Below are 24,561 nucleotides of genomic sequence, written 5' to 3'. Positions count from 1 at the left end.
AATCGAATTGAGGGATCCCTGGGTGGCGCAGCGGTTTAGCGCCTGCCTTTGGCCCAGGGCGCGATCCTGGAGACCCGGGATCGAATCCCACATCGGGCTCCCGGTGCATGGAGCCTGCTTCTCCCTCTGCCTGTGTCTCTGCCTCTCTCACTCTCTCTGTGACTATCATAAAAAAAAGAATCGAATTGAATCCAGTTGAAAAAAATCATAAAGAATCAAATAGAAAAGAATCGAATTCTATGTAACGAAAAGATTCGAATTGAAAAGAATCGAATCGAAACAAAAGAATCGAATCGAATCGACATGAATCAAAAAGAATCGAATCAAAACGAATCGAAAAGAAACAAATCAAGTAGAATCTAAAAGAATCGAATCGAATCCAATCGAAAAAATTCGAATAGAATTGAATCGAAAAGAATCAAAACGAATCGAACCGAAAGAGAATCGATTCGAATCAAAATAAAAAGTATCGTATCAAATCGAATCGAAAAGAATCATATCAAATAGAATCGAAAGAATGGAATCAAATCTAAAACAATCGAATCGAATCGAAAAGAATCGAATTGAACGGAATGGAATCGAAAAGAATACAATGGAATAGAATCGAAAGAAATCGAATAGAATCAAATCAAATCAAAAAGAATCGAATTGAATTGATCCTAACCAAAATAAGCGAAATGAATCGACTCGAACCGAAAAAAATCAAATCGAAAAGAATCTAATCTCAACGAAAATCATCGAAATGAATAGAATCGAAAAGAATCGAATTGAATCAAATCGAAAAGAATCGAATGGAATCCAATCGAAAAGAATCAAATTGAATCGAATCGAAACCAATGGAATCCAATCGAAAAGAATCTAATTGAATCGAATCGAAAAGAATCGAATTCAATCAAAACGAATCGATTCGAATGGAATAGAAAAGAATAGAATCGAATAGAATCGAAAAGAATCAAATCGAATCGAAAAGAATCGAATCGAAAAGAATTGAATCGAATCGAAAAGAAACGAATCGACCCGAATCAAAAAGAAAACAATCGAATCGAATCAAATACAAAAGAATCGCTTTGAATAGCATAGAATTGAAAAGAATCGAAACAATCGAATCGAAAAGAATCGAATCAAAAAAAGTCGAATCGAAACGAAAACAATCGAATCGAATCGAATCTAAAAGAATCGTATTGAATTGCATCGAGTCGAAAAGACTCGAATCAAAAAGACTCGAATCGAATTAAATCAAATCGAAAAGAATCTAATAGAAACCACTCGAACAGAATCAAATCGAAATGATTCAAAATGAATCGAATAGAATAGAATCGAAAAAAATCGAAACGAATCGAAACGAATTGAATCGAAGAGAATCGATTAGAATAGAAATGAAAAGAATCGTATTGAATCGAATCGAAAAGAATCAAATCGAATCGAATCGAAAGAATTGAATCAAATCGAAAAGAATCCAATCGAAAAGAATCGAACTGAATGGAATCAAATCGAAAACAATCTAATCGAATCGAAAAGAATCGAATCAAATTTAATGGAATCGAAAAGAATCGAATGGATTCGAAAAGAATCGAAATGAAACAAATCAGATCAAATGGAAAAGAATCAAATCGAATTGAAAAGAATCGAATCGAATCGGAATGAATCGAATCAAAAAGAATCGAATCGAAAAGAATCGAATTGAAAAAAATCGAATCGAATCGAAAAGACTCGAATCAAATTAAAAATATCAAATCGAATCGAATCGCAAAGAATCGAATTGAAAAGACTCGAATTGAAACAAATCGATTTGAAACGAAAAGAATCGAATCGAATCGAATCGTATTGAATTGAAAGAATCGAATTGAATAGAAAAAAATCGAATAGAAAAGAATCGAATCGTAAAGAAAATAATCAAATTGAATCAGTCGATTAAATTCTAGTCGAATCCAATCAAAAAGAATGAAATCGAGTCGAATCGAATCGAAAAGAATCGAATCGAATCGAAATGTATCTAATCAAAAAGAATCGAATCGTATCGACTCGAATCGAAAAGAATCCAACTGCATCATCGAATGGAAAGTAATCGAATTGAATAGAATAGAAAGGAATCGAATCGAATCAAATCGAAAACAATGAAATTGAATTGTCCGAAAAGAATCGAATTGAATCAAATCGAATCGAAATGAAAGAATCGAATCGATTCAAATAGAAAAGAATCAAATCGAAAAGAATCAAATCGACACGAAAAGAATCGAATCGAATCAAAAAGTATCGAATTGATTCGAAAACATTCGAATCGAAATGAATCGAATCCGATCGAAATGAAAAGAATCTACTCGATTCGAATCCAAAAGAATCGAATCCAAAAGAATCGAATCGAATCCAAAAGAATCGAATTGAATTGAATCAAAAGAAATGAATTGAATTGAATCAAAAAGGAACTAATCGAATCAAATCGAATAGAATCAAATCGAATCAAAAAGAATCGAATAGATTCGAATAAAAAAGAATCGAATTGAGGGATCCCTGGGTGGCGCAGCGGTTTAGCGCCTGCCTTTGGCCCAGGGCGCGATCCTGGAGACCCGGGATCGAATCCCACATCGGGCTCCTGGTGCATGGAGCCTGCTTCTCCCTCTGCCTGTGTCTCTGCCTCTCTCACTCTCTCTGTGACTCTCATAAAAAAAAGAATCGAATTGAATCCAGTAGAAAAAAATCATAAAGAATCAAATCGAAAAGAATCGAATTCCATGTAACGAAAAGATTCGAATTGAAAAGAATCGAATCGAAACAAAAGAATCGAATCGAATCGACATGAATCAAAAAGAATCGAATCAAAACGAATCGAAAAGAAACAAATCAAGTAGAATCTAAAAGAATCGAATCGAATCCAATCGAAAAAATTCGAATAGAATTGAATCGAAAAGAATCAAAACGAATCGAACCGAAAGAGAATCGATTCGAATCAAAATAAAAAGTATCGTATCAAATCGAATCGAAAAGAATCATATCAAATAGAATCGAAAGAATGGAATCAAATCTAAAACAATCGAATCGAATCGAAAAGAATCGAATTGAACGGCATGGAATCGAAAAGAATACAATGAAATAGAATCGAAAGAAATCGAATAGAATCAAATCAATCAAAAAGAATCGAATTGAATTGATCCTAACCAAAATAAGTGAAATGAATCGACTCGAACCGAAAAAAATCAAATCGAAAAGAATCTAATCTCAACGAAAATCATCGAAATGAATAGAATCGAAAAGAATCGAATTGAATCAAATCGAAAAGAATCGAATGGAATCCAATCGAAAAGAATCAAATTGATTCGAATCGAAACAAATGGAATCCAATCGAAAAGAATCTAATTGAATCGAATCGAAAAGAATCGAATTCAATCAAAACGAATCGATTCGAATGGAATAGAAAAGAATAGAATCGAATAGAATCGAAAAGAATCAAATCGAATCGAAAAGAATCGAATCGAAAAGAATTGAATCGAATCGAAAAGAAACGAATCGACCCGAATCAAAAAGAAAACAATCGAATCGAATCAAATACAAAAGAATCGCTTTGAATAGCATAGAATTGAAAAGAATCGAAACAATCGAATCGAAAAGAATCGAATCAAAAAAAGTCGAATCGAAACGAAAACAATCGAATCGAATCTAAAAGAATCGTATTGAATTGCATCGAGTCGAAAAGACTCGAATCAAAAAGACTCGAATCGAATTGAATCAAATCGAAAAGAATCTAATAGAAACCACTCGAACAGAATCAAATCGAAATGATTCAAAATGAATCGAATAGAATAGAATCGAAAAAAATCGAAACGAATCGAAACGAATTGAATCGAAGAGAATCGATTAGAATAGAAATGAAAAGAATCGTATTGAATCGAATCGAAAAGAATCAAATCGAATCGAATCGAAAGAATTGAATCAAATCGAAAAGAATCCAATCGAATCGAAAAGAATCGAACTGAATGGAATCAAATCGAAAAGAATCGAATCGAATCGAAAAGAATCGAATCAAATTTAATGGAATCGAAAAGAATCGAATTTATTCGAAAAGAATCGAAATGTAACAAATCAGATCAAATGGAAAAGCATCAAATCGAATTGACAAGAATCGAATCGAATCGAAATGAATCGAATCAAAAAGAATCGAATCGAAAAGAATCGAATTGAAAAGGATCGAATCGAATCGAAAAGACTTGAATCAAATTAAAAATATCAAATCGAATCGAATCGCAAAGAATCGAATTGAAAAGACTCGAATGGAAACGAATCGATTTGAAACGAAAAGAATCGAATCGAATCGAATCGAATTGAATTGAAAGAATCGAATTGAATAGAAAAAAATCGAATAGAAAAGAATCGAATCTTAAAGAAAAGAATCAAATTGAATCAGTCGATTAAATTCTAGTCGAATCCAATCAAAAAGAATGAAATCGAGTCGAATCGAATCGAAAAGAATCGAATCGAATCGAAATTTATCTAATCAAAAAGAATCGAATCGTATCGACTGGAATCGAAAAGAATCCAATTGCATCATCGAATGGAAAATAATCGAATTGAATAGAATAGAAAAGAATCGAATCGAATCAAATCGAAAAGAATCAAATTGAATTGATCGAAAAGAATCGAATTGAATCAAATCGAATCGAAATGAAAGAATCGAATCGATTCAAATAGAAAAGAATCAAATCGAAAAGAATCAAATCGACACGAAAAGAATCGAATCGAATCAAAAAGTATCGAATTGATTCGAAAACATTCGAATCGAAATGAATCGAATCCGATCGAAATGAAAAGAATCTACTCGATTCGAATCCAAAAGAATCGAATCCAAAAGAATCGAATCGAATCCAAAAGAATCGAATTGAATTGAATCAAAAGAAATGAATTGAATTGAATCAAAAAGGAACTAATCGAATCAAATCGAATAGAATCAAATCGAATCAAAAAGAATCGAATAGATTCGAATAAAAAAGAATCGAATTGAGGGATCCCTGGGTGGCGCAGCGGTTTAGCGCCTGCCTTTGGCTCAGGGCGCGATCCTGGAGACCCGGGATCGAATCCCACATCGGGCTCCTGGTGCATGGAGCCTGCTTCTCCCTCTGCCTGTGTCTCTGCCTCTCTCACTCTCTCTGTGACTCTCATAAAAAAAAGAATCGAATTGAATCCAGTAGAAAAAAATCATAAAGAATCAAATCGAAAAGAATCGAATTCCATGTAACGAAAAGATTCGAATTGAAAAGAATCGAATCGAAACAAAAGAATCGAATCGAATCGACATGAATCAAAAAGAATCGAATCAAAACGAATCGAAAAGAAACAAATCAAGTAGAATCTAAAAGAATCGAATCGAATCCAATCGAAAAAATTCGAATAGAATTGAATCGAAAAGAATCAAAACGAATCGAACCGAAAGAGAATCGATTCGAATCAAAATAATAAGTATCGTATCAAATCGAATCGAAAAGAATCATATCAAATAGAATCGAAAGAATGGAATCAAATCTAAAACAATCGAATCGAATCGAAAAGAATCGAATTGAACGGCATGGAATCGAAAAGAATACAATGAAATAGAATCGAAAGAAATCGAATAGAATCAAATCAATCAAAAAGAATCGAATTGAATTGATCCTAACCAAAATAAGTGAAATGAATCGACTCGAACCGAAAAAAATCAAATCGAAAAGAATCTAATCTCAACGAAAATCATCGAAATGAATAGAATCGAAAAGAATCGAATTGAATCAAATCGAAAAGAATCGAATGGAATCCAATCGAAAAGAATCAAATTGATTCGAATCGAAACAAATGGAATCCAATCGAAAAGAATCTAATTGAATCGAATCGAAAAGAATCGAATTCAATCAAAACGAATCGATTCGAATGGAATAGAAAAGAATAGAATCGAATAGAATCGAAAAGAATCAAATCGAATCGAAAAGAATCGAATCGAAAAGAATTGAATCGAATCGAAAAGAAACGAATCGACCCGAATCAAAAAGAAAACAATCGAATCGAATCAAATACAAAAGAATCGCTTTGAATAGCATAGAATTGAAAAGAATCGAAACAATCGAATCGAAAAGAATCGAATCAAAAAAAGTCGAATCGAAACGAAAACAATCGAATCGAATCTAAAAGAATCGTATTGAATTGCATCGAGTCGAAAAGACTCGAATCAAAAAGACTCGAATCGAATTGAATCAAATCGAAAAGAATCTAATAGAAACCACTCGAACAGAATCAAATCGAAATGATTCAAAATGAATCGAATAGAATAGAATCGAAAAAAATCGAAACGAATCGAAACGAATTGAATCGAAGAGAATCGATTAGAATAGAAATGAAAAGAATCGTATTGAATCGAATCGAAAAGAATCAAATCGAATCGAATCGAAAGAATTGAATCAAATCGAAAAGAATCCAATCGAATCGAAAAGAATCGAACTGAATGGAATCAAATCGAAAAGAATCGAATCGAATCGAAAAGAATCGAATCAAATTTAATGGAATCGAAAAGAATCGAATTTATTCGAAAAGAATCGAAATGTAACAAATCAGATCAAATGGAAAAGCATCAAATCGAATTGACAAGAATCGAATCGAATCGAAATGAATCGAATCAAAAAGAATCGAATCGAAAAGAATCGAATTGAAAAGGATCGAATCGAATCGAAAAGACTTGAATCAAATTAAAAATATCAAATCGAATCGAATCGCAAAGAATCGAATTGAAAAGACTCGAATGGAAACGAATCGATTTGAAACGAAAAGAATCGAATCGAATCGAATCGAATTGAATTGAAAGAATCGAATTGAATAGAAAAAAATCGAATAGAAAAGAATCGAATCTTAAAGAAAAGAATCAAATTGAATCAGTCGATTAAATTCTAGTCGAATCCAATCAAAAAGAATGAAATCGAGTCAAATCGAATCGAAAAGAATCGAATCGAATCGAAATTTATCTAATCAAAAAGAATCGAATCGTATCGACTGGAATCGAAAAGAATCCAATTGCATCATCGAATGGAAAATAATCGAATTGAATAGAATAGAAAAGAATCGAATCGAATCAAATCGAAAAGAATCAAATTGAATTGATCGAAAAGAATCGAATTGAATCAAATCGAATCGAAATGAAAGAATCGAATCGATTCAAATAGAAAAGAATCAAATCGAAAAGAATCAAATCGACACGAAAAGAATCGAATCGAATCAAAAAGTATCGAATTGATTCGAAAACATTCGAATCGAAATGAATCGAATCCGATCGAAATGAAAAGAATCTACTCGATTCGAATCCAAAAGAATCGAATCCAAAAGAATCGAATCGAATCCAAAAGAATCGAATTGAATTGAATCAAAAGAAATGAATTGAATTGAATCAAAAAGGAACTAATCGAATCAAATCGAATAGAATCAAATCGAATCAAAAAGAATCGAATAGATTCGAATAAAAAAGAATCGAATTGAGGGATCCCTGGGTGGCGCAGCGGTTTAGCGCCTGCCTTTGGCCCAGGGCGCGATCCTGGAGACCCGGGATCGAATCCCACATCGGGCTCCTGGTGCATGGAGCCTGCTTCTCCCTCTGCCTGTGTCTCTGCCTCTCTCACTCTCTCTGTGACTCTCATAAAAAAAAGAATCGAATTGAATCCAGTAGAAAAAAATCATAAAGAATCAAATCGAAAAGAATCGAATTCCATGTAACGAAAAGATTCGAATTGAAAAGAATCGAATCGAAACAAAAGAATCGAATCGAATCGACATGAATCAAAAAGAATCGAATCAAAACAAATCGAAAAGAAACAAATCAAGTAGAATCTAAAAGAATCGAATCGAATCCAATCGAAAAAATTCGAATAGAATTGAATCGAAAAGAATCAAAACGAATCGAACCGAAAGAGAATCGATTCGAATCAAAATAAAAAGTATCGTATCAAATCGAATCGAAAAGAATCATATCAAGTAGAATCGAAAGAATGGAATCAAATCTAAAACAATCGAATCGAATCGAAAAGAATCGAATTGAACGGCATGGAATCGAAAAGAATACAATGAAATAGAATCGAAAGAAATCGAATAGAATCAAATCAATCAAAAAGAATCGAATTGAATTGATCCTAACCAAAATAAGTGAAATGAATCGACTCGAACCGAAAAAAATCAAATCGAAAAGAATCTAATCTCAACGAAAATCATCGAAATGAATAGAATCGAAAAGAATCGAATTGAATCAAATCGAAAAGAATCGAATGGAATCCAATCGAAAAGAATCAAATTGATTCGAATCGAAACAAATGGAATCCAATCGAAAAGAATCTAATTGAATCGAATCGAAAAGAATCGAATTCAATCAAAACGAATCGATTCGAATGGAATAGAAAAGAATAGAATAGAATAGAATCGAAAAGTATCAAATCGAATCGAAAAGAATCGAATCGAAAAGAATTGAATCGAATCGAAAAGAAACGAATCGACCCGAATCAAAAAGAAAACAATCGAATCGAATCAAATACAAAAGAATCGCTTTGAATAGCATAGAATTGAAAAGAATCGAAACAATCGAATCGAAAAGAATCGAATCAAAAAAAGTCGAATCGAAACGAAAACAATCGAATCGAATCTAAAAGAATCGTATTGAATTGCATCGAGTCGAAAAGACTCGAATCAAAAGACTCGAATCGAATTGAATCAAATCGAAAAGAATCTAATAGAAACCACTCGAACAGAATCAAATCGAAATGATTCAAAATGAATCGAATAGAATAGAATCGAAAAAAATCGAAACGAATCGAAACGAATTGAATCGAAGAGAATCGATTAGAATAGAAATGAAAAGAATCGTATTGAATCGAATCGAAAAGAATCAAATCGAATCGAATCGAAAGAATTGAATCAAATCGAAAAGAATCCAATCGAATCGAAAAGAATCGAACTGAATGGAATCAAATCGAAAAGAATCGAATCGAATCGAAAAGAATCGAATCAAATTTAATGGAATCGAAAAGAATCGAATTTATTCGAAAAGAATCGAAATGTAACAAATCAGATCAAATGGAAAAGCATCAAATCGAATTGACAAGAATCGAATCGAATCGAAATGAATCGAATCAAAAAGAATCGAATCGAAAAGAATCGAATTGAAAAGGATCGAATCGAATCGAAAAGACTTGAATCAAATTAAAAATATCAAATCGAATCGAATCGCAAAGAATCGAATTGAAAAGACTCGAATGGAAACGAATCGATTTGAAACGAAAAGAATCGAATCGAATCGAATCGAATTGAATTGAAAGAATCGAATTGAATAGAAAAAAATCGAATAGAAAAGAATCGAATCTTAAAGAAAAGAATCAAATTGAATCAGTCGATTAAATTCTAGTCGAATCCAATCAAAAAGAATGAAATCGAGTCAAATCGAATCGAAAAGAATCGAATCGAATCGAAATTTATCTAATCAAAAAGAATCGAATCGTATCGACTGGAATCGAAAAGAATCCAATTGCATCATCGAATGGAAAATAATCGAATTGAATAGAATAGAAAAGAATCGAATCGAATCAAATCGAAAAGAATCAAATTGAATTGATCGAAAAGAATCGAATTGAATCAAATCGAATCGAAATGAAAGAATCGAATCGATTCAAATAGAAAAGAATCAAATCGAAAAGAATCAAATCGACACGAAAAGAATCGAATCGAATCAAAAAGTATCGAATTGATTCGAAAACATTCGAATCGAAATGAATCGAATCCGATCGAAATGAAAAGAATCTACTCGATTTGAATCCAAAAGAATCGAATCCAAAAGAATCGAATCGAATCCAAAAGAATCGAATTGAATTGAATCAAAAGAAATGAATTGAATTGAATCAAAAAGGAACTAATCGAATCAAATCGAATAGAATCAAATCGAATCAAAAAGAATCGAATAGATTCGAATAAAAAAGAATCGAATTGAGGGATCCCTGGGTGGCGCAGCGGTTTAGCGCCTGCCTTTGGCCCAGGGCGCGATCCTGGAGACCCGGGATCGAATCCCACATCGGGCTCCTGGTGCATGGAGCCTGCTTCTCCCTCTGCCTGTGTCTCTGCCTCTCTCACTCTCTCTGTGACTCTCATAAAAAAAAGAATCGAATTGAATCCAGTAGAAAAAAATCATAAAGAATCAAATCGAAAAGAATCGAATTCCATGTAACGAAAAGATTCGAATTGAAAAGAATCGAATCGAAACAAAAGAATCGAATCGAATCGACATGAATCAAAAAGAATCGAATCAAAACAAATCGAAAAGAAACAAATCAAGTAGAATCTAAAAGAATCGAATCGAATCCAATCGAAAAAATTCGAATAGAATTGAATCGAAAAGAATCAAAACGAATCGAACCGAAAGAGAATCGATTCGAATCAAAATAAAAAGTATCGTATCAAATCGAATCGAAAAGAATCATATCAAATAGAATCGAAAGAATGGAATCAAATCTAAAACAATCGAATCGAATCGAAAAGAATCGAATTGAACGGAATGGAATCGAAAAGAATACAATGGAATAGAATCGAAAGAAATCGAATAGAATCAAATCAAATCAAAAAGAATCGAATTGAATTGATCCTAACCAAAATAAGCGAAATGAATCGACTCGAACCGAAAAAAAATAAAATCGAAAAGAATCTAATCTCAACGAAAATCATCGAAATGAATAGAATCGAAAAGAATCGAATTGAATCAAATCGAAAAGAATCGAATGGAATCCAATCGAAAAGAATCAAATTGATTCGAATCGAAACAAATTGAATCCAATCGAAAAGAATCTAATTGAATCGAATCGAAAAGAATCGAATTCAATCCAAACGAATCGATTCGAATGGAATAGAAAAGAATAGAATAGAATAGAATCGAAAAGTATCAAATCGAATCGAAAAGAATCGAATCGAAAAGAATTGAATCGAATCGAAAAGAAACGAATCGAACCGAATCAAAAAGAAAACAATCGAATCGAATCAAATACAAAAGAATCGCTTTGAGTAGCATAGAATTGAAAAGAATCGAATCAATCGAATTGAAAACAATCGAATCGAAAAGAATCGAATCAAAAAAAGTCGAATCGAAACGAAAACAATCGAATCGAATCGAATCTAAAAGAATCGTATTGAATTGCATCGAGTCGAAAAGACTCGAATCAAAAAGACTCGAATCGAATTGAATCAAATCGAAAAGAATCTAATAGAAACCACTCGAACAGAATCAAATCGAAATGATTCAAACTGAATCGAATAGAATAGAATCGAAAAAAATCGAAACGAATCGAAACGAATTGAATCGAAGAGAATCGATTAGAATAGAAATGAAAAGAATCGTATTGAATCGAATCGAAAAGAATCAAATCGAATCGAATCGAAAGAATTGAATCAAATCGAAAAGAATCCAATCGAATCGAAAAGAATCGAACTGAATGGAATCAAATCGAAAAGAATCGAATCGAATCGAAAAGAATCGAATCAAATTTAATGGAATCGAAAAGAATCGAATTTATTCGAAAAGAATCGAAATGTAACAAATCAGATCAAATGGAAAAGCATCAAATCGAATTGACAAGAATCGAATCGAATCGAAATGAATCGAATCAAAAAGAATCGAATCGAAAAGAATCGAATTGAAAAGGATCGAATCGAATCGAAAAGACTTGAATCAAATTAAAAATATCAAATCGAATCGAATCGCAAAGAATCGAATTGAAAAGACTCGAATGGAAACGAATCGATTTGAAACGAAAAGAATCGAATCGAATCGAATCGAATTGAATTGAAAGAATCGAATTGAATAGAAAAAAATCGAATAGAAAAGAATCGAATCTTAAAGAAAAGAATCAAATTGAATCAGTCGATTAAATTCTAGTCGAATCCAATCAAAAAGAATGAAATCGAGTCAAATCGAATCGAAAAGAATCGAATCGAATCGAAATTTATCTAATCAAAAAGAATCGAATCGTATCGACTGGAATCGAAAAGAATCCAATTGCATCATCGAATGGAAAATAATCGAATTGAATAGAATAGAAAAGAATCGAATCGAATCAAATCGAAAAGAATCAAATTGAATTGATCGAAAAGAATCGAATTGAATCAAATCGAATCGAAATGAAAGAATCGAATCGATTCAAATAGAAAAGAATCAAATCGAAAAGAATCAAATGGACACGAAAAGAATCGAATCGAATCAAAAAGTATCGAATTGATTCGAAAACATTCGAATCGAAATGAATCGAATCCGATCGAAATGAAAAGAATCTACTCGATTCGAATCCAAAAGAATCGAATCCAAAAGAATCGAATCGAATCCAAAAGAATCGAATTGAATTGAATCAAAAGAAATGAATTGAATTGAATCAAAAAGGAACTAATCGAATCAAATCGAATAGAATCAAATCGAATCAAAAAGAATCGAATAGATTCGAATAAAAAAGAATCGAATTGAGGGATCCCTGGGTGGCGCAGCGGTTTAGCGCCTGCCTTTGGCCCAGGGCGCGATCCTGGAGACCCGGGATCGAATCCCACATCGGGCTCCTGGTGCATGGAGCCTGCTTCTCCCTCTGCCTGTGTCTCTGCCTCTCTCACTCTCTCTGTGACTCTCATAAAAAAAAGAATCGAATTGAATCCAGTAGAAAAAAATCATAAAGAATCAAATCGAAAAGAATCGAATTCCATGTAACGAAAAGATTCGAATTGAAAAGAATCGAATCGAAACAAAAGAATCGAATCGAATCGACATGAATCAAAAAGAATCGAATCAAAACAAATCGAAAAGAAACAAATCAAGTAGAATCTAAAAGAATCGAATCGAATCCAATCGAAAAAATTCGAATAGAATTGAATCGAAAAGAATCAAAACGAATCGAACCGAAGAGAATCGATTCGAATCAAAATAAAAAGTATCGTATCAAATCGAATCGAAAAGAATCATATCAAATAGAATCGAAAGAATGGAATCAAATCTAAAACAATCGAATCGAATCGAAAAGAAACTAATTGAACGGAATGGAATCGAAAAGAATACAATGGAATAGAATCGAAAGAAATCGAATAGAATCAAATCAAAAAGAATCGAATTGAATTGATCCTAACCAAAATAAGCGAAATGAATCGACTCGAACCGAAAAAAATCAAATTGAAAAGAATCTAATCTCAACGAAAATCATCGAAATGAATAGAATCGAAAAGAATCGAATTGAATCAAATCGAAAAGAATCGAATGGAATCCAATCGAAAAGAATCAAATTGATTCGAATCGAAACAAATTGAATCCAATCGAAAAGAATCTAATTGAATCGAATCGAAAAGAATCGAATTCAATCCAAACGAATCGATTCGAATGGAATAGAAAAGAATAGAATCGAATAGAATCGAAAAGAATCAAATCGAATCGAAAAGAATCGAATCGAAAAGAATTGAATCGAATCGAAAAGAAACGAATCGAACCGAATCAAAAAGAAAACAATCGAATCGAATCAAATACAAAAGAATCGCTTTGAGTAGCATAGAATTGAAAAGAATCGAATCAATCGAATTGAAAACAATCGAATCGAAAAGAATCGAATCAAAAAAAGTCGAATCGAAACGAAAACAATCGAATCGAATCGAATCTAAAAGAATCGTATTGAATTGCATCGAGTCGAAAAGACTCGAATCAAAAAGACTCGAATCGAATTGAATCAAATCGAAAAGAATCTAATAGAAACCACTCGAACAGAATCAAATCGAAATGATTCAAAATGAATCGAATAGAATAGAATCGAAAAAAATCGAAACGAATCGAAACGAATTGAATCGAAGAGAATCGATTAGAATAGAAATGAAAAGAATCGTATTGAATCGAATCGAAAAGAATCAAATCGAATCGAATCGAAAGAATTGAATCAAATCGAAAAGAATCCAATCGAATCGAAAAGAATCGAACTGAATGGAATCAAATCGAAAAGAATCGAATCGAATCGAAAAGAATCGAATCAAATTTAATGGAATCGAAAAGAATCGAATTTATTCGAAAAGAATCGAAATGAAACAAATCAGATCAAATGGAAAAGCATCAAATCGAATTGACAAGAATCGAATCGAATCGAAATGAATCGAATCAAAAAGAATCGAATCGAAAAGAATCGAATTGAAAAGAATCGAATCGAATCGAAAAGACTTGAATCAAATTAAAAATATCAAATCGAATCGAATCGCAAAGAATCGAATTGAAAAGACTCGAATGGAAACGAATCGATTTGAAACGAAAAGAATCGAATCGAATCGAATCGAATTGAAAGAATCGAATTGAATAGAAAAAAATCGAATAGAAAAGAATCGAATCGTAAAGAAAAGAATCAAATTGAATCAGTCGATTAAATTCTAGTCGAATCCAATCAAAAAGAATGAAATCGAGTCGAATCGAATCGAAAAGAATCGAATCGAATCGAAATGTATCTAATCAAAAAGAATCGAATCGTATCGACTCGAATCGAAAAGAATCCAATTGCATCATCGAATGGAAAATAATCGAATTGAATAGAATAGAAAAGAATCGAATCGAATCAAATCGAAAACAAACAAATTGAATTGATCGAAAAGAATCGAATTGAATCAAATCGAATCGAAATGAAAGAATCGAATCGATTCAAATAGAAAAGAATCGAATCGAAAAGAATCAAATCGACACGAAAAGAATCGAATCGAATCAAAAAGTATCGAATTGATTCGAAAACATTCGAATCGAAAAGAATCGAATTGAAATGAATCCGATAGAAATGAAAAGAATCTACTCGATTCGAATGCAAAAGAATCGAATCCAAAAGAATCGAATCGAATCCAAAAGAATCGAATTGAATTGAATCAAAAGAAATGAATTGAATTGAATCCAAAAGGAACTAATCGAATCAAATCGAAAAAACTCGAATAGAATCAAATCGAATCAAAAAGAATCGAATAGATTCGAATAAAAAAGAATCGAATTGAGGGATCCCTGGGTGGCGCAGCGGTTTAGCGCCTGCCTTTGGCCCAGGGCGCGATCCTGGAGACCCGGGATCGAATCCCACATCGGGCTCCTGGTGCATGGAGCCTGCTTCTCCCTCTGCCTGTGTCTCTGCCTCTCTGTCTCTCTCTGTGACTATCATAAAAAAAAGAATCGAATTGAATCGTGTTGAAAAAAATCATAAAGAATCAAATCGAAAAGAATCGAATTCCATGTAACGAAAAGATTCGAATTGAAAAGAATCGAATCGAAACAAAAGAATCGAATCGAATCGACATGAATCAAAAAGAATCGAATCAAAACGAATCGAAAAGAAACAAATCAAGTAGAATCTAAAAGAATCGAATCGAATCAAATCGAAAACATTCGAATAGAATTGAATCGAAAAGAATCAAAACGAATCGAACCGAAGAGAATCGATTCGAATCAAAATAAAAAGTATCGTATCAAATCGAATCGAAAAGAATCATATCAAATAGAATCGAAAGAATGGAATCAAATCTAAAACAATCGAATCGAATCGAAAAGAAACTAATTGAACGGAATGGAATCGAAAAGAATACAATGGAATAGAATCGAAAGAAATCGAATAGAATCAAATCAAAAAGAATCGAATTGAATTGATCCTAACCAAAATAAGCGAAATGAATCGACTCGAACCGAAAAAAATCAAATCGAAAAGAATCTAATCTCAACGAAAATCATCGAAATGAATAGAATCGAAAAGAATCGAATTGAATCAAATCGAAAAGAATCGAATGGAATCCAATCGAAAAGAATCAAATTGATTCGAATCGAAACAAATTGAATCCAATCGAAAAGAATCTAATTGAATCGAATCGAAAAGAATCGAATTCAATCCAAACGAATCGATTCGAATGGAATAGAAAAGAATAGAATCGAATAGAATCGAAAAGAATCAAATCGAATCGAAAAGAATCGAATCGAAAAGAATTGAATCGAATCGAAAAGAAACGAATCGAACCGAATCAAAAAGAAAACAATCGAATCGAATCAAATACAAAAGAATCGCTTTGAGTAGCATAGAATTGAAAAGAATCGAATCAATCGAATTGAAAACAATCGAATCGAAAAGAATCGAATCAAAAAAAGTCGAATCGAAACGAAAACAATCGAATCGAATCGAATCTAAAAGAATCGTATTGAATTGCATCGAGTCGAAAAGACTCGAATCAAAAAGACTCGAATCGAATTGAATCAAATCGAAAAGAATCTAATAGAAACCACTCGAACAGAATCAAATCGAAATGATTCAAAATGAATCGAATAGAATAGAATCGAAAAAAATCGAAACGAATCGAAACGAATTGAATCGAAGAGAATCGATTAGAATAGAAATGAAAAGAATCGTATTGAATCGAATCGAAAAGAATCAAATCGAATCGAATCGAAAGAATTGAATCAAATCGAAAAGAATCCAATCGAATCGAAAAGAATCGAACTGAATGGAATCAAATCGAAAAGAATCGAATCGAATCGAAAAGAATCGAATCAAATTTAATGGAATCGAAAAGAATCGAATTTATTCGAAAAGAATCGAAATGAAACAAATCAGATCAAATGGAAAAGCATCAAATCGAATTGACAAGAATCGAATCGAATCGAAATGAATCGAATCAAAAAGAATCGAATCGAAAAGAATCGAATTGAAAAGAATCGAATCGAATCGAAAAGACTTGAATCAAATTAAAAATATCAAATCGAATCGAATCGCAAAGAATCGAATTGAAAAGACTCGAATGGAAACGAATCGATTTGAAACGAAAAGAATCGAATCGAATCGAATCGAATTGAATTGAAAGAATCGAATTGAATAGAAAAGAATCGAATAGAAAAGAATCGAATCGTAAAGAAAAGAATCAAATTGAATCAGTCGATTAAATTCTAGTCGAATCCAATCAAAAAGAATGAAATCGAGTCCAATCGAATCGAAAAGAATCGAATCGAATCGAAATTTATCTAATCAAAAAGAATCGAATCGTATCGACTGGAATCGAAAAGAATCCAATTGCATCATCGAATGGAAAATAATCGAATTGAATAGAATAGAAAAGAATCGAATCGAATCAAATCGAAAAGAATCAAATTGAATTGATCGAAAAGAATCGAATTGAATCAAATCGAATCGAAATGAAAGAATCGAATCGATTCAAATAGAAAAGAATCAAATCGAAAAGAATCAAATCGACACGAAAAGAATCGAATCGAATCAAAAAGTATCGAATTGATTCGAAAACATTCGAATCGAAATGAATCGAATCCGATCGAAATGAAAAGAATCTACTCGATTCGAATCCAAAAGAATCGAATCCAAAAGAATCGAAACGAATCAAAAAGAATCGAATTGAATTGAATCAAAAGAAATGAATTGAATTGAATCCAAAAGGAACTAATCGAATCAAATCGAATAGAATCAAATCGAATCAAAAAGAATCGAATAGATTCGAATAAAAAAGAATCGAATTGAGGGATCCCTGGGTGGCGCAGCGGTTTAGCGCCTGCCTTTGGCCCAGGGCGCGATCCTGGAGACCCGGGATCGAATCCCACATCGGGCTCCTGGTGCATGGAGCCTGCTTCTCCCTCTGCCTGTGTCTCTGCCTCTCTCACTCTCTCTGTGACTATCATAAAAAAAAGAATCGAATTGAATCCAGTTGAAAAAAATCATAAAGAATCAAATCGAAAAGAATCGAATTCCATGTAACGAAAAGATTCGAATTGAAAAAAATCGAATCGAAACAAAAGAATCGAATCGAATCGACATGAATCAAAAAGAATCGAATCAAAACGAATCGAAAAGAAACAAATCAAGTAGAATCTAAAAGAATCGAATCGAATCCAATCGAAAAAATTCGAATAGAATTGAATCGAAAAGAATCAAAACGAATCGAACCGAAAGAGAATCGATTCGAATCAAAATAAAAAGTATCGTATCAAATCGAATCGAAAAGAATCCTATCAAATAGAATCGAAAGAATGGAATCAAATCTAAAACAATCGAATCGAATCGAAAAGAAACTAATTGAACGGAATGGAATCGAAAAGAATACAATGGAATAGAATCGAAAGAAATCGAATAGAATCAAATCAAATCAAAAAGAATCGAATTGAATTGATCCTAACCAAAGTAAGCGAAATGAATCGACTCGAACCGAAAAAAAATCAAATCGAAAAGAATCTAATCTCAACGAAAATCATCGAAATGAATAGAATCGAAAAGAATCGAATTGAATCAAATCGAAAAGAATCGAATGGAATCCAATCGAAAAGAATCAAATTGATTCGAATCGAAACAAATTGAATCCAATCGAAAAGAATCTAATTGAATCGAATCGAAAAGAATCGAATTCAATCCAAACGAATCGATTCGAATGGAATAGAAAAGAATAGAATAGAATAGAATCGAAAAGTATCAAATCGAATCGAAAAGAATCGAATCGAAAAGAACTGAATCGAATCGAAAAGAAACGAATCGAACCGAATCAAAAAGAAAACAATCGAATCGAATCAAATACAAAAGAATCGCTTTGAGTAGCATAGAATTGAAAAGAATCGAATCAATCGAATTGAAAACAATCGAATCGAAAAGAATCGAATCAAAAAAAGTCGAATCGAAACGAAAACAATCGAATCGAATCGAATCTAAAAGAATCGTATTGAATTGCATCGAGTCGAAAAGACTCGATTCAAAAAGACTCGAATCGAATTGAATCAAATCGAAAAGAATCTAATAGAAGCCACTCGAACAGAATCAAATCGAAATGATTCAAAATGAATCGAATAGAATAGAATCGAAAAAAATCGAAACGAATCGAAACGAATTGAATCGAAGAGAATCGATTAGATTCGAAATGAAAAGAATCGTATTGAATCGAATCGAAAAGAATCAAATCGAATCGAATCGAAAGAATTGAATCAAATCGAAAAGAATCCAATCGAATCGAAAAGAATGGAACTGAATGGAATCAAATCGAAAAGAATCTAATCGAATCGAAAAGAATCGAATCAAATTTAATGGAATCGAAAAGAATCGAATTGATTCGAAAAGAATCGAAATGAAACAAATCAGATCAAATGGAAAAGCATCAAATCTAATTGACAAGAATCGAATCGAATCGAAATGAATCGAATCAAAAAGAATCGAATCGAAAAGAATCGAATTGAAAAGAATCGAATCGAATCGAAAAGACTTGAATCAAATTAAAAATATCAAATCGAATCGAATCGCAAAGAATCGAATTGAAATGACTCGAATGGAAACGAATCGATTTGAAACGAAAAGAATCGAATCGAATCGAAAAGAATCGAATTGTATCTAATCAAAAAGAATCGAATCGTATCGACTCGAATCGAAAAGAATCCAATTGCATCATCGAATGGAAAATAATCGAATTGAATAGAATAGAAAAGAATCGAATCGAATCAAATCGAAAACAAACAAATTGAATTGATCGAAAAGAATCGAATTGAATCAAATCGAATCGAAATGAAAGAATCGAATCGATTCAAATAGAAAAGAATCGAATCGAAAAGAATCAAATCGACACGAAAAGAATCGAATCGAATCAAAAAGTATCGAATTGATTCGAAAACATTCGAATCGAAAAGAATCGAATTGAAATGAATCCGATAGAAATGAAAAGAATCTACTCGATTCGAATGCAAAAGAATCGAATCCAAAAGAATCGAATCGAATCCAAAAGAATCGAATTGAATTGAATCAAAAGAAATGAATTGAATTGAATCCAAAAGGAACTAATCGAATCAAATCGAAAAAACTCGAATAGAATCAAATCGAATCAAAAATAATCGAATAGATTCGAATAAAAAAGAATCGAATTGAGGGATCCCTGGGTGGCGCAGCGGTTTAGCGCCTGCCTTTGGCCCAGGGCGCGATCCTGGAGACCCGGGATCGAATCCCACATCGGGCTCCTGGTGCATGGAGCCTGCTTCTCCCTCTGCCTGTGTCTCTGCCTCTCTCACTCTCTCTGTGACTATCATAAAAAAAAGAATCGAATTGAATCCAGTTGAAAAAAATCATAAAGAATCAAATCGAAAAGAATCGAATTCCATGTAACGAAAAGATTCGAATTGAAAAGAATCGAATCGAAACAAAAGAATCGAATCGAATCGACATGAATCAAAAAGAATCGAATCAAAACGAATCGAAAAGAAACAAATCAAGTAGAATCTAAAAGAATCGAATCGAATCCAATCGAAAAAATTCGAATAGAATTGAATCGAAAAGAATCAAAACGAATCGAACCGAAAGAGAATCGATTCGAATCAAAATAAAAAGTATCGTATCAAATCGAATCGAAAAGAATCATATCAAATAGAATCGAAAGAATGGAATCAAATCTAAAACAATCGAATCGAATCGAAAAGAAACTAATTGAACGGAATGGAATCGAAAAGAATACAATGGAATAGAATCGAAAGAAATCGAATAGAATCAAATCAAATCAAAAAGAATCGAATTGAATTGATCCTAACCAAAGTAAGCGAAATGAATTGACTCGAACCGAAAAAAAATCAAATCGAAAAGAATCTAATCTCAACGAAAATCATCGAAATGAATAGAATCGAAAAGAATCGAATTGAATCAAATCGAATGGAATCCAATCGAAAAGAATCAAATTGATTCGAATCGAAACAAATTGAATCCAATCGAAAAGAATCTAATTGAATCGAATCGAAAAGAATCGAATTCAATCCAAACGAATCGATTCGAATGGAATAGAAAAGAATAGAATAGAATAGAATCGAAAAGTATCAAATCGAATCGAAAAGAATCGAATCGAAAAGAACTGAATCGAATCGAAAAGAAACGAATCGAACCGAATCAAAAAGAAAACAATCGAATCGAATCAAATACAAAAGAATCGCTTTGAGTAGCATAGAATTGAAAAGAATCGAATCAATCGAATTGAAAACAATCGAATCGAAAAGAATCGAATCAAAAAAAGTCGAATCGAAACGAAAACAATCGAATCGAATCGAATCTAAAAGAATCGTATTGAATTGCATCGAGTCGAAAAGACTCGAATCAAAAAGACTCGAATCGAATTGAATCAAATCGAAAAGAATCTAATAGAAGCCACTCGAACAGAATCAAATCGAAATGATTCAAAATGAATCGAATAGAATAGAATCGAAAAAAATCGAAACGAATCGAAACGAATTGAATCGAAGAGAATCGATTAGATTCGAAATGAAAAGAATCGTATTGAATCGAATCGAAAAGAATCAAATCGAATCGAATCGAAAGAATTGAATCAAATCGAAAAGAATCCAATCGAATCGAAAAGAATGGAACTGAATGGAATCAAATCGAAAAGAATCTAATCGAATCGAAAAGAATCGAATCAAATTTAATGGAATCGAAAAGAATCGAATTGATTCGAAAAGAATCGAAATGAAACAAATCAGATCAAATGGAAAAGCATCAAATCGAATTGACAAGAATCGAATCGAATCGAAATGAATCGAATCAAAAAGAATCGAATCGAAAAGAATCGAATTGAAAAGAATCGAATCGAATCGAAAAGACTTGAATCAAATTAAAAATATCAAATCGAATCGAATCGCAAAGAATCGAATTGAAATGACTCGAATGGAAACGAATCGATTTGAAACGAAAAGAATCGAATCGAATCGAAAAGAATCGAATTGTATCTAATCAAAAAGAATCGAATCGTATCGACTCGAATCGAAAAGAATCCAATTGCATCATCGAATGGAAAATAATCGAATTGAATAGAATAGAAAAGAATCGAATCGAATCAAATCGAAAACAAACAAATTGAATTGATCGAAAAGAATCGAATTGAATCAAATCGAATCGAAATGAAAGAATCGAATCGATTCAAATAGAAAAGAATCGAATCGAAAAGAATCAAATCGACACGAAAAGAATCGAATCGAATCAAAAAGTATCGAATTGATTCGAAAACATTCGAATCGAAAAGAATCGAATTGAAATGAATCCGATAGAAATGAAAAGAATCTACTCGATTCGAATGCAAAAGAATCGAATCCAAAAGAATCGAATCGAATCCAAAAGAATCGAATTGAATTGAATCAAAAGAAATGAATTGAATTGAATCCAAAAGGAACTAATCGAATCAAATCGAAAAAACTCGAATAGAATCAAATCGAATCAAAAATAATCGAATAGATTCGAATAAAAAAGAATCGAATTGAGGGATCCCTGGGTGGCGCAGCGGTTTAGCGCCTGCCTTTGGCCCAGGGCGCGATCCTGGAGACCCGGGATCGAATCCCACATCGGGCTCCCGGTGCATGGAGCCTGCTTCTCCCTCTGCCTGTGTCTCTGCCTCTCTCACTCTCTCTGTGACTCTCATAAAAAAAAGAATCGAATTGAATCCAGTTGAAAAAAATCATAAAGAATCAAATCGAAAAGAATCGAATTCCATGTAACGAAAAGATTCGAATTGAAAAGAATCGAATCGAAACAAAAGAATCGAATCGAATCGACATGAATCAAAAAGAATCGAATCAAAACGAATCGAAAAGAAACAAATCAAGTAGAATCTAAAAGAATCGAATCGAATCAAATCGAAAACATTCGAATAGAATTGAATCGAAAAGAATCAAAACGAATCGAACCGAAGAGAATCGATTCGAATCAAAATAAAAAGTATCGTATCAAATCGAATCGAAAAGAATCATATCAAATAGAATCGAAAGAATGGAATCAAATCTAAAACAATCGAATCGAATCGAAAAGAAACTAATTGAACGGAATGGAATCGAAAAGAATACAATGGAATAGAATCGAAAGAAATCGAATAGAATCAAATCAAAAAGAATCGAATTGAATTGATCCTAACCAAAATAAGCGAAATGAATCGACTCGAACCGAAAAAAATAAAATCGAAAAGAATCTAATCTCAACGAAAATCATCGAAATGAATAGAATCGAAAAGAATCGAATTGAATCAAATCGAAAAGAATCGAATGGAATCCAATCGAAAAGAATCAAATTGATTCGAATCGAAACAAATTGAATCCAATCGAAAAGAATCTAATTGAATCGAATCGAAAAGAATCGAATTCAATCCAAACGAATCGATTCGAATGGAATAGAAAAGAATAGAATCGAATAGAATCGAAAAGAATCAAATCGAATCGAAAAGAATCGAATCGAAAAGAATTGAATCGAATCGAAAAGAAACGAATCGAACCGAATCAAAAAGAAAACAATCGAATCGAATCAAATACAAAAGAATCGCTTTGAGTAGCATAGAATTGAAAAGAATCGAATCAATCGAATTGAAAACAATCGAATCGAAAAGAATCGAATCAAAAAAAGTCGAATCGAAACGAAAACAATCGAATCGAATCGAATCTAAAAGAATCGTATTGAATTGCATCGAGTCGAAAAGACTCGAATCAAAAAGACTCGAATCGAATTGAATCAAATCGAAAAGAATCTAATAGAAACCACTCGAACAGAATCAAATCGAAATGATTCAAAATGAATCGAATAGAATAGAATCGAAAAAAATCGAAACGAATCGAAACGAATTGAATCGAAGAGAATCGATTAGAATAGAAATGAAAAGAATCGTATTGAATCGAATCGAAAAGAATCAAATCGAATCGAATCGAAAGAATTGAATCAAATCGAAAAGAATCCAATCGAATCGAAAAGAATCGAACTGAATGGAATCAAATCGAAAAGAATCGAATCGAATCGAAAAGAATCGAATCAAATTTAATGGAATCGAAAAGAATCGAATTTATTTGAAAAGAATCGAAATGAAACAAATCAGATCAAATGGAAAAGCATCAAATCGAATTGACAAGAATCGAATCGAATCGAAATGAATCGAATCAAAAAGAATCGAATCGAAAAGAATCGAATTGAAAAGAATCGAATCGAATCGAAAAGACTTGAATCAAATTAAAAATATCAAATCGAATCGAATCGCAAAGAATCGAATTGAAAAGACTCGAATGGAAACGAATCGATTTGAAACGAAAAGAATCGAATCGAATCGAATCGAATTGAATTGAAAGAATCGAATTGAATAGAAAAGAATCGAATAGAAAAGAATCGAATCGTAAAGAAAAGAATCAAATTGAATCAGTCGATTAAATTCTAGTCGAATCCAATCAAAAAGAATGAAATCGAGTCCAATCGAATCGAAAAGAATCGAATCGAATCGAAATTTATCTAATCAAAAAGAATCGAATCGTATCGACTGGAATCGAAAAGAATCCAATTGCATCATCGAATGGAAAATAATCGAATTGAATAGAATAGAAAAGAATCGAATCGAATCAAATCGAAAAGAATCAAATTGAATTGATCGAAAAGAATCGAATTGAATCAAATCGAATCGAAATGAAAGAATCGAATCGATTCAAATAGAAAAGAATCAAATCGAAAAGAATCAAATCGACACGAAAAGAATCGAATCGAATCAAAAAGTATCGAATTGATTCGAAAACATTCGAATCGAAATGAATCGAATCCGATCGAAATGAAAAGAATCTACTCG

The sequence above is a fragment of the Canis aureus genome, chromosome 36, assembly GCF_053574225.1.
Source record: "Canis aureus isolate CA01 chromosome 36, VMU_Caureus_v.1.0, whole genome shotgun sequence".
Lineage (NCBI taxonomy): Eukaryota > Metazoa > Chordata > Mammalia > Carnivora > Canidae > Canis > Canis aureus.
The sequence above is the reverse complement of the archived record's forward strand: the minus strand, read 5'-3'. Positions refer to the sequence as shown.